Source organism: Phyllostomus discolor, chromosome 8, assembly GCF_004126475.2.
Source record: "Phyllostomus discolor isolate MPI-MPIP mPhyDis1 chromosome 8, mPhyDis1.pri.v3, whole genome shotgun sequence".
Taxonomy (NCBI): domain Eukaryota; kingdom Metazoa; phylum Chordata; class Mammalia; order Chiroptera; family Phyllostomidae; genus Phyllostomus; species Phyllostomus discolor.
In genome coordinates, this window is record NC_040910.2 from 37,730,370 (window position 1) to 37,743,041 (window position 12,672).

A 12,672-nucleotide genomic window follows, 5' to 3' on the forward strand; every position below is an offset into this window, starting at 1 on the left:
GCAGCACCGCCCCCTCAGAAATCACTAATAGGTCGCCCACCCGTCATAGCTTGAAGCTTCCCAGTTTCTGATTTCTGCAATAAATATCAGGTTTCACACCCATTGGAATGGCTTTAAAAATATTCCATCTAAACAACAGAACATAGGAGGTGGCAAGGCAAGGAGGTGGAGAAGCTGGGACCCTCGCATGTCACTGGTGGGACACAAGATGGAGCAGCTGCCATGGAAGACGACAGCCCGAGGCTTCTTTGAAAGTCGTCACACAACCCAGCAGTGTGGGCAGCTGTAGCCTCTGGCTGCAACCCTGGATTTTTTAAAACATTGAGGTAAAATGGACGTAACATAAAGCTAACCGAGTTAAAGTGAACTGTTCGGTGGTTTTTGTACATTCACAACAGTACATGCAACCAGCACCTCTATCTAGTTCCAGAACATTCCATCACCCCAAAATAAATCCTGTCCCCATCAGCAGTCACCCTCGTCCCCTCTCCGAGCCCTGACAACCACAGATCCACTTCCTGTTTCTGTGGCCGTGCCTGTTCTGGACGTGTCACGTACATGGAGTCACACAGTGTGTGGCCTTTGTGTCTGGCTTCTCTCACTGAGCATCGTGTGTTCGAGGTCCACCCACGTTGCAGTGAGCGTCAGAGCCTCGCTCCTTTTCATGGCTGAGTGATGTTCCAGTGTGGAGGGGCACACGTTCATCTCTTCATCTGGAGATGGACGTGTGGGCTGTTTCCAGCTTTTGGCTATTGTGCATCCTCTGGAAATAGGTGTACAAATACCTGTTCAAGCTCATGTTTTCAGTTCTTTGCGGTGTATACCCAGGAGTAGAATTGCTGGGTCTTAGGGTGAAACTCCAAGCTGCTTCCCACAGCCGCTGCCCCATCTCGTCTCTGAATACACCTTCGCACTCTGGGGAAAGTGCTCGTCTGAGAAAGCGAGGTGTGGAACCAGGAGGCTCCAGGAGTAGGGCTCTTGCTGCAGCTCGGTCAGACCGTCACTCAGAGTGTCACCAAGTTCTGCTCAGCTTTACCTCAGTTTCCCCATCTGACAAATGGGTGGATGGGGTCAGACCAGGGTTTCAAAGTGTTAGATTGGAGAAGGCCAGTGGTTCAGATGGATGAAACTGGGGCTCTCTCCTCCAGGTGGGGGTGCAGGTCGGGGGGCATATGTGTTTTCTGTTGGACACCTCCCTACAAATCAGGGCTGAAACTGCAAGCACCTCTATCTAGTTCCAGAACATTCCATCTGACATTATTCTCTGACAGCTCCTTTATTCTCAAACTCCCTCACCGCTGCTCTACCCTGGAGCCAGGACACCATTCATAGGGAACAGTTTGAGCCCTGGGGTTAGATGATCTCCAGTCACTCACTTACTGAATGAGCATTTATGGAGTACCTGCTGTGTGCCAGGCCTCTGTGGCAGAGCTGACTTTGTGAGCGTTGTGCTCCATACACAGTGCTATGCTCTGCGGGCACCTTTTTGAAAATTCTGCCAATTTAATCTCTGAACCTGCGTTGTGTGAGCAGAGTCTGATGGGACAATGGAGAACAGAACACATGCACAGTACACATGTCCTCCTCTGCTCCTGGTGGCTCCATCTGTACCCACTGGCTCCCGCAGTGTCAGCAGAACACCTGAGTGACCAGAAGTGAGACGAAACCGCTTGCTGTGGGGCCGTGCTTCAGCAGGCCCGGTGAGAACGAGATGCATAGGCAGGTGCCACCTCAGAAACACAAACGGTGCCGTTTTGGTGATTCTGCCTCATGCATCCCGTGCTCTGATGTGTACTTATTTGCATTTCAGACTCACATTGCAAATAGAAACTGTCACATTCCACTGCTCATTCAAATTTTTAATTTTTTTTTTTATGTAGAATGACAGGGCAGAGCAAATGGAGAAAACCATCACAAGTGGAGAGACAGACACTGTGAAAAAAGGAAAAAGCTTTACATCTTAGCACCTTGAATGACACCATGTTTCTTGCATCTGGAACAAGTGGCCCTGTGTTGTTATCCGCAGTGAGCCCTGCAAAGTGCACCACCGGCCCTGTGTGTACGCCGAGCATTGGAGACAGAGTGAACACACAGACAGAAACCTCTGCTTTCACGAGCCAGGCATTCTAGTGGACAGACAGACAAAGAATAAGTGAATATTAGACATGTAAGAGGACATGAGCTGTGGAGAAAAATTAAGGTAGGGAAATTGTAGAAGCTGGAGGATTTGTGGTTGTTTATTTGTTACATGTATCAAATGCCTACTATGTGCTGGGGGTGATTTTAACCCAATTTCAAGTTGTTTGAGTAAAAGGGGACTAAAAAATCTCATGCAAGGACTTTGATTGCCCAGTGTGGGTCATGTGCCTATTCCTAGACCAATCACCACAGCCATGGGGAGGAGACACTACATGCTTGGCTGGCTTGGGTAACACATAGATCCTTCCCAGGTTGGGAGGAGACAGGGCTGGACACATATTTCCAGGCCCAGGTGTTTAGGGCTGGGATGAAGAATGAGGTGAACTTATGGGCAAAGGCTGTGCTTCAGACTCAGATGAGGGTTCACAGAGGATTCTCATTGGAGCTGGGGTTTTGAGAGATGAGTAGGAGTTTGTCTGGTGATAAAGACAAAGGGAAGAAGACATAGCATCAGTGAGAGAGCATGGCTCTCAATGGGGTAAGTGATGGAGGCCAAATCCTGAAGAGCCTTCCACACCAAGCCAGGAGAATGGGACCTTCATCCCAATGCAAAGAATAGGCATAGACAATGTTTACAGCCGGGGAGGTGTGTACCAGGTCTGCGAGTGAGAAAGAACCTGCTAGGGTATGTTGGGGGTGGTTTAGATGAAGAATCAGCAAACTATGACCTAAAAGCCAAATGTGGCCCTTGTCCTGCTTTTATAAATAAAGTTTTATTGGGACACATGCATTTCTGTATCATCATCTACAATGTTTTCACTACAAGGGTAGAGCCGGGCAGTCCTGAGAGCATCTGGCCCACAATCCTGAAAGTATTTATGCTCTGGCCTTTTGCAGTCTGGTCTAAAGGAATGAGAACAGCGTGGGTAGGAGACCCAAAAGGAGGCAAGGCCATGGGCACGCCGCAGAGGGGTCCTGTTCCAGAAGAAGGCTGTTCCAGGGGTCTCCACCAGGAGGCAAGATGGAGGATGTTGGAAGGCCTGAATGTGGGGCTGGGGAAAGGAAAGGGGCAGCATTTCTAGCAGGGAGATGGCTGGATAGTGTGACTGTCACTGATGGAGACACAGGAAGACGCTGAGGCTATTTAAACTGAGTTTGGGACCTGGGGTAGTAGGGTAGAGGACCTGCAATCCTCTGTGGGTCTTGGCAGGGGTCGGGGCAAGGCTTCCAATGGGCCTGGGGGCCCTTGCTGGCTATTTTCAGAATGGCCTCACAGTGTCAGAGCTCACATAGCAACTTTTGGGTACAGCCTAGAACAGTGGTCCCCAACCTTTTTGGCACCAGGGGCCAATTTTTTGAGAGACAATTTTCCCATGGACTGGGGTGGGAGGCAGGGGAGACAAGTAGCAGAGCTCAGGCCCAGGAGAGGGGCAGGAGACAGGACGGGGAGCTCAGGCGGTAATACGATGGCAATGGTGTCCACAGGTGGGGAGGAGGGAGCTTGGGGACCCCTGGTCTAGAAGACCTCACAGCCCCAAAATTCTGAGGTTCCTGCATTGCCAAAAGGCAAAGACCAGGTATGGAAGCTCTCCTGGGTGCTGCCTGGCTGACCTGGGGGGAGCTGCGGAGTCAGGAACGCCTGAGTTGCTGGAGGATGTTCTGTGCCAGAAACCCCACAAGGGCTTGTCTGCAGGATGTTTGAAGCATGTGGGGCTACTGTAAGTGACCTGTGCTGTGGGGGCAAGGTTGACACGGGGCTTAGGGTCAGCTTGGGCAATGCTTCGGTTGACCACCAGAGGCAAGAGGGCCTCATCCCCTGACAACGAGGACACTTGAGTCTGCACAAAATGCCCCAACCAGCCTTGACTGCGCCCTGTAAATGCCCCAGGGCAGAGCTGCTGGATTTGTCCCGATGGCCCCTGCTGACCGGGCACCCCAACACCCTGCCTGGGCCCCTACGGCCTCCCGCCGTCAACCTGGGCCCCGCCTGGCACAGACGCTGGTGTCCAAGTGTGCCCGGAAGGATGGGCCATGGGGAGGGCCCCTCGATCAATAGCTCTGCCGGCTACTGGGGCAGATGGAAGCCAGGCCTGGGCGGCCGCTTGCTATCCCCCATCCCACCCTCCAGGAAGGCGGATAAGACTCAGGGACCCTCTTGAGCGAAGCCCGGCACCCGCCTGCCGCCCAGCACCCCTATCTGCCGTGGAAGGGCCCAGTTCCTGAATTGCTCCGACAGGCCACGCAACAGGCCTCCGCCGAGGCCTTTAATAGCCGGGGCCTAATGTTTTATTGTTGGTTTTAAAAGTGTAATTAGTTCAAGTGTAAACAGAAAAAACCTGCTTAATTAAGAATTTTTAAACAGGGGCATAAAGCTGGAGCGGAAACATTGGTGAACCCCTAGAGCTGCTTTCATAAAATCGATCGGAAGAGGCTCCGAGTGGAAGGGCTGGGCGGGGCGGGAGGGGGGACTGGGGGGGGGACTTTGGATGGAGGCTATCCGCCCGCCAGGGCAGGGGCCCCAGAGACCTGCCGGTTTACGATCAGGGTCTTGGGACCAGTGCCTAATGATTTTTACGCATTAATGGAGTTGAGAGTTGGCCAAGACAGGCTGTTTAAGAAGCCTTTATGGGTGGCTTGGAGCTCAGTCATGTGACCCCAGGGCTGGCTCTGTGGTGAGAACCCCAGTGCCTGGCCAGGGAGGCCCCGCTGCTGCCCCTTCTCTTTGGGCTGGTGGGCTGGGGGCCCTCTTGGTGTGGGCCACACACACACACATACAGGGCATCTCTGGATGGAGGCTTGGTGGTCACCGGACACCTCCTGGCCGCACGTGTCTGTTCCCTGTGTCTGTCAGTGCCTCCCTCCCTCCCTCAATGTTTGGGACTTAAACCTCCCACTCTCTTTAGGCAGTTCCCACCTTCCACCAGGGACACTTCCACCAGTGCCCACAGTGGTGCTGGAAGTCTTGGTTCACACCAGGGCCTGGGGCGAGTTCAGCTGGACTTGGCCTCTGGGGAGGGGCTGGTAGGACCGTCACCTACAGGAGGTCAAGGGGGCCTCAGATTGGGGCCTGATTAGTCACTGAGTCCCAGAGTTTGGCTATTCTGAGTGTCACAAGCTTGAGAAGCAGGAGAAAAGTTATAGAGAGCCGAGTGGCTGATGGCACCGTGTCCATGCAGGCTGGAACATGGGGGCTAAGGGTCGGGGGTCTGGGCACAAGCCAGGCGGGGTGTGGAGCAAGGGCTCTGGCCAAGCCTCAGCTCTTGTCTGTAAAGGGGTCTGTCCATTCTTTATCCCTCCCCAACCCCCACGACGTCTGTCTGAAAACAAAAGTACCAAGGTACATTTGAAAGTAGGTGCTGGTAGCGAGGGTCCACTTCCAGCCTTGAAGTCTCTCAGGTGGGGTGGGGTTGATGGTCTTCTTCACCTCTGTCCCTGGGACCCCCACAAGTCCACCCAGCTATATTCCTGTGGACACAGGGGACAGGAGCTGGCCTGGTCCGTGGTCTTTGCACTCTAGGAGCTGCACGAATTCTGCTGTTACTGTCACTGCATCCCACACGACAGACACGCTGCCCCACTGGACAGGCGTGGATACCTGGGCTTGCCCAGTGTCCGTAGTGTCCCAGGTGTCGAATTCAGCATGTCTGGCTTCAAGGCCTGAGCTTGGAGCTGCTGAACCGGCTGAAGACAGCCAGGAGGGTTCAGGGTAGAGGTCCCAGGAGAAGGCTCTCCATTTCCAGAACCATGAGGCTACCTGCAGGGGGTCTGGTGGGGAGTGGAGGCGCAGTCCCTGGAATCTTGGTAGAAAGGACCTCATTGGACAACTTTCTGGTGATCAGGGAGACTGAGATGGCCTGGGGCAGCCCAGATGGTCAGGGCAGGGGGGCCCCAGATCTTGATCTCCTACTATCCCTACCTAAGGGACAGAGGTGTGTCTCCAGTAGCCTGCCTGCCTTCCCTGGAGTTGGTGGTTTCTAGGCTGGACCCCTAGGATGGTGGGTGCTCACTATGAATCATACAATAAAAATTCCATGAAAGCGGCCAGCACTGAGGCCACTATTCGGAGCCCTGCCTGCTCCCAGCAGCAACAGTGAAGGCAAATCATCAGTTGGAGAGGCAGCTGGGTGTGGTATTGTTCTCTAACGGGAGACAAATGCTCAACACTGTTGTGGGGAGAGGCCAGGCTGGGGGTGCAGGGAGCTGGGCCTGGGCCAGATGAGCAGGTATGGCTAGCAGGGCACGTCTGGTGGATCAGTGGTCAGGGCTCCAGCCTCACTCTGCTGCTCTCCTGTTTGTGAGTCATTCTGTGCCTGCATCTCTGCGAGTCTCTGTGTTTCTCTCTGCCTCTCCATGACTTTGTATCTTTGTATATTTCTCCTTTCTTATTAGTCTCTTTTTATCCGGGTCTGTCTCTGTCTCTCTCTGCCTGTCTCTGGTTCTCTGTCTTTCCCTGTGTCTCTGTCTCTCTCTCAGAATCCAAACTGAGACCTGAGGCCTCCTTCATAAAACACTTCCCCCAGGAGACCACCAGCCCATCCCTGAAGAGGAGCTCTCAGTCCAGGTCAGAACTGAGTCAGGGTTACCTCCCTGTGGCCCCCAGATTCCTTCCCTGGTTCAGGTTGACTATCCCCTGTCTAAAAAGCATTTGTTCAAATTTGAACAAGTTCCCATTATGAAAAAGCCCCAAGGTTTCCTTAGGAAAATCTGATTTTGGCCACTGGTCTGCTGTGGCCACCCTGGTGTGCATTCCTGATAGAGCCTCCACCTCCTGGGCCCGCCAGTCTTGGCTTCCTGCACATAGTCTGTTTAGAACCACACCATCTGCAAAGTGGGCTCTGTACTACAGACAAGCAAACCCAGCAGCCCCCCTCTTTTCTCCACCCCAGGTTCAAATCTCCCTCCAAGGGGGCCCCTGGAGGAGTTCTCAACCCCTTGGAGCCCCAAAGCTCTCATCTGCAAAATGGGGTTGAGTTTCAGGAAATGTCCCCATTTCCCTGAGATGAGCAGGGCTCCCTTAGCAGACAAGATACTTGTGAGTGTGAGAAATAGAAAAGGAGAGAATGAATTGCATGGCTCGAGAGACAGAGCTAAAGAGACAGCCACCAGGGGCCCTGTGCTGAGTCCCTCTCCCATGTCCCCTGGGTCGAGCACTCCTCCCCATAAAGCATCAGCCTGGGGAAATGCCATAGCCCCTCTCCTGACTCCCTGTCAGCCCTACAGAGCCCATGCCACACAGAGGGGCCAGCTACTGGGCTCCGAGTGTAGAGGTCTGGGTAGACACAGGGGCTGTCAAAGACTGAGCTGTGTGGCTCAGTTAAGGAGTTGCATTTTTGAAAAGATTTTATTTACTTATTTTTAGAGAGAAGAAGGGAGAAAAAAAGGGAGAGAAATATTGATGTGTGAGGGGAGAGAAACATCCATCGGTTGCCTCTCCTATGCCCCCAACTTGGGACTCAGCCTGCAACTCAGGCAAGTGCCCTGACTGGGAATCCAACCAGCAAACTTTCAGTTCTCAGGCCAGCACTTAATCCACTGAGCCACACCGGTCAGAGATGGTTGCATTTTTGTATACCAGTATTGAACTATCAGAAAGAGAAACTAAGAAAACAATTTCATTTACAATTGCATTAAAAAATTATGACTTCTGGCCAAGATGGAGGTGTAGGTAGACACACTGTGCCTCCTCGCACAACCAAAAGAAGGACAACAACAATTTAAAAACAAAAAACAACCAGAACTGACAGAAAATGAAACTGTTTGGTAGTCTGACAACCAAGGAGTTAAAGAAGAAACATTCATCCAGACCAGTAGGAGGGGTGGAGTTGGGCAGCCGGGTAGAGAAGACTTGCAGCAAGGTGGCGGCCAGTGGACCTGGGCATGCAAGGCAGCAGCAGGTGGACCCAGCAAGGCGGCGGATTGTGAAAGGTTGTGGAGCGCAAGGTGGCTGGCAGACTGAGCAGTCCCACATTCACCCGCAGATGAACCAGGAGAAACAATTGGGGAGTGGGATGGACTGCAAAACCCAGGGTCCCAGCACTGGGAAATAAAGCTTCAAACCACCGATCAAAAACACCTGTGGGGGTTCAGGTGCAGAGAGAGACTCCCAGCCTCACAGAAGAGTTCATTGGAGAGACCCATGGGGTCCTAGAACGTGCACAAGCCCACCACACAGGAATCAGCACCAGAAAGGCCCAGTTTGCTTGGGGGACGTGGCAGAAGGGACTGAAATCCGGCAGAGAGCAGAGCAAGCACCAATGTTCCCTCTCGGACTCCGCCACCACATACAACGTCACAACCCAGTGACATGGATGGCCCTATCCTGGTGAACACCTAAGGCTCCTCCCCTCATACATAACAGGCATGACTAGACAAAAAAAAAATGGCCCAAATGGAAGAACAAATCAAAGCTTCAGAGCAAATACAACTGAGCGACTAAGAGATAGCCAACCTACTAGATGCACAGTTCAAAACACTGGTAATCAGGATGCTCACAGAATTGGTTGAATTTGGTTACAAATTAGATGAAAAAATGAAGGCTATGCTAAGTGAAATAAAGGAAAATGTACAGGGAACCAATAGTGGTGGGAAGAAAACTGGGACTCAAATCAACGGTGTGAACCAGAAGGGAGAAAGAAACGACCAAACAGAAAAAAATGAGGAAATAAAAATTCAGAAAAATGAGGAGAGGCTTAGGAACCTCCAGGACATCTTTAAACATTCCAACATTCGAATTATAGGGGTACCAGAAGGAGGAGAAGGAGAGCAACAAGTGGGAAAGTTATTTGAACAAATAATAGGAGAACTTCCCCAATCTGGCAAAGGAAATAGATTTCCAGGAAGTCCAGGAAGCTCAGAGAGTCCCAAAGAAGTTGGACTCACAGAGGAACACACCAAGGCACATCATAATTACATTACCCAAGATTAAAATGAAGGAGAGAATCCTAGAAGCAGCAAGAGATAAGGAGACAGTTACCACAAAGGAGTTCCCATCAGACTGTCAGCTGATTTCTCAAAAGAGACCTTGCAGGCAAGAAGGGGCTGGAAAGAAGTATTCCAAGTCATGAAAGGCAAGGACCTCCATCCAAGATTGCTCTATCCAGTAAAACTTTCATTTAGAATGGAAGGGCAGATAAAGTGCTTCTCAGATAAGGTCAAGTTAAAGGAGTTCATCATCACCAGGCCTTATTATATGAAATGTTAAAGGGTTTTATCTATGAAAAAGAAGATAAAAACATGTATAGTAAAATGACAGCAACTCACAATCATTAACAACCACATCTAAAACAAAAACAAAAACAAACTAAGCAAACAACTAGAACAGGAACAGACCCATAGAAATGGAGATCACATGGAGGGTTATCAACAGGGGAGTGGGAGGGGGACAGAGGGGGAAAAGGTACAGAGAATAAGGAGCAGAGATGGTAGGTAGAAAATAGAAAGGAGAAGGGTAAGAATAGTATGGGAAATGTAGAAGCCAACAAACTTATATGTATGACCCATAGACATGAACTAAAGGGGGGGAATGTGGGCGGGAGGGGGTGTGCAGGGTGGAGGAGAGTGAAAGGGGAAAATGGGACAACTGTAATAGAATAATCAATAAAATATATTTTTAAAAATTACCTAGGAATAAATTCAAGTGAGGGAGTAAAAGACCTGTAGTCGAAAAATAATAAGACATTGAAGAAAGAAATTGAAGAAGATACAAATATATGAAAGCATATACCGTATTCATGGACAGGAAGAATTAACATCATTAAAATGTCCATACATCCCAAAGCAATCTATAGATTTAATGCAATTCCTATCAAAATACCAAAAGCACATTTTACAGAACTAGAACAAATAATCCAAAAGTTTATATATAACCACAAAATACCCTGAATAGCTACAGCAATCTTGAGAGAAAAGAACAAAGTTGGAGGTATCACACTACTACCTGATACCAAACTATACTACAAGGCTATAGTAATCAAAACAGCATGGTACTGGCATAAAAATAGACATGTAGATCAATGGAACAGAATAGAGAGGCCAGAAATGAGCCCAAACCTATATAGTCAATTAATATTTGACAAAGAAGGTAAGAGAATACAATGGGGTATGCTCTATTCATTGCAGCGTAATTTACAATAGCCAGGATATGGAAGCAGACCAAGTACTCATCAGTAGATGAGTGGATAAAAAAGCTACGGCCATAAAAATAGAATGTAATCTTACTATTTATAATAGCATGGATGACCTAAAGGGTATTGTGCTGAGTGAAATAAGTCAGATAAAGATAAATACCACATGTGGAATCTAAAGAACAATACAAACAAACAACAAAACAGAAACAGACTGCAGATACAGACTGAGGGTTGCCAGAGGGGAGGGGTGTTGGGGACTGGGGGAAAAGTGAAGGGATTTATAAGTACACATTGATAGTTACAAAATGGTCCCAGGGAGGTAAAATACAGCATAGGGTATACAGTCAATAATATGTAATTACTATGTATGGTGCCAGGTGGGTACTAGACACATCAGGGGGATTGCTTTGTAAAGTGTATGATTGTCTAACCACTGTGCTATACACCTGAAAGTAATACGGAATACTGATGAATGTAAAATAGATGGTTGAGATGGTAAGTTTTACATTATGTAGTTTTAACACAATAAAAAAACTTTTTTACAAATGGACAAAAGATGAAGTAAAGTTTATACATAGTGAAAGGCACAGATCTTCATCTAGAGTTTAATGAGCTATAACATATATGACTCATTATGTAAAAGGAATTCTGCCCTATTGGCAGGCTGTGGTTCTAAGTCATGAAGTTTAGTTTTTCATGTTATTGATCATCCGTGCTTCCTCTTGTGGGAATTTCCTCATTTTGTTTGTTTGCAACAAAGTCTGCGGTCATGAAGAAACAGACACCACCTCAGTGTCCCTTAAAAGCAAGCCTGGCTCCTGGTGGAGCACCGTGGGGATCTGAAAGTGCTCACATGGACTGAGTGCAGAGATGTGTCACCCAGTGACAACTGGGACATCAGAGAGCATCAAAAGAGAGACACATAAGCAGATACAAGGCTTGAACAAAGCCAGCCTGTGTCTGGAAGGGTTTTGCACCAGACCCAAGACTCTGGTAGCGTGTGTCATTAGGGAGAAGGACTGGACTTGGGTCTTTTTGCTGTGTTCCATTCATGCAGCTGAAAATATTTTTTCACCACTTCATATCATAAAGTAAATGTGCTTGTAATTTAAAATTTACTGCTGGTGCCATCATCCCCAGAGAGTGGAGCCCCCTCTCCAGCCTGGGGTTGAAAAACCCTTTTCTGGTTGAAATTTCTATCTTGTCTTCCCCTGCCCCACTCCAGCCCCTTGGGTCCCATCTATAGGTGTTTGAGGCTCATCACTCCTCCTGGCAGAGGACTGAGTGTCCCTTCCCCTGCATAGAGGGGATCAGATCATTGTTGACTGGAAGATGGGGACACAGACACACAGACAGAGACCCAAGTGGATGAACATGCCAAAGAATGGATGGGTAGGTAGGGGGTGGACGGAAGGAAACACGTGAAAGTTTTAGAGCAGGACCTGGCACATAGTAAGCAATCAATTTGGCATTGGCTTGTGGTAAGTAGTGGGAGAGAAGTGGAGGGTAGGAAGTGAAATGAATGAATGGCTAGGTGGTACAAGGATGGATGAATGAATGAATGAATGGGTGAAGCCGTGATGGACAAGTGAAGGCACTTATTTACATATCTAGTCTGCCTAGATATGTAAATAAGTGCCTACATCAATATGTAAACAAACATTTAGGTGGATGGGTCAGTAGGTGGATGAATGGGTGAATGATGATAAATGTATGGGCCTATGGCTAGATAATGGGTGATGTATGAATGGATGGATGATCAGACAATGGATGCATGGAGGATAGAGGAAGGAATGGATGGGTCTATGGACAGATGATGGGTATATGGAAGTATGGATGGACAGCTGGGTGATGGTTAATGGATGAATGTATGCATAAAAGGGTATATTATGGATGGTAGTTGTATAGATGGCCAGATAAATGAATGAATGGATGGATAGAAGAATGGATGGATGATGATGGGTGGATGATGTACAAATGAATTATGGATGGATGGGTGGTTGGATGGATGGGATGAATGAATGAATGGAGGGTGAATGCATGTATGGATGATGACTGGACAGATAGATGACCATACACATAGATGGATGAACAGGTGCATAGACAGATAGGTGGATGGACAATTGTCCCCATGCATCCTACATCCAATGGGGTTGCATGCCGTCACTTGTGAAGCCATGTTGGCTCACAGGTACTGAACTTCCAGGACTGGATGCAACCATCTGTGTCTCTGGTCTCAGTCTCTCCCCATAGACTCACCCTGGGGGAGGGGACATTCAGGGGCCCAGTGTCCTCTATGTTACCCCTCCCACACCACCCTGCACTGCTCCTCACAAGGAAGGATAAGTCCAGGAGCCAGGAATGAGGTAGAAGATGCAAAAAGGTAATTAATCTATGAAGAGGGAAG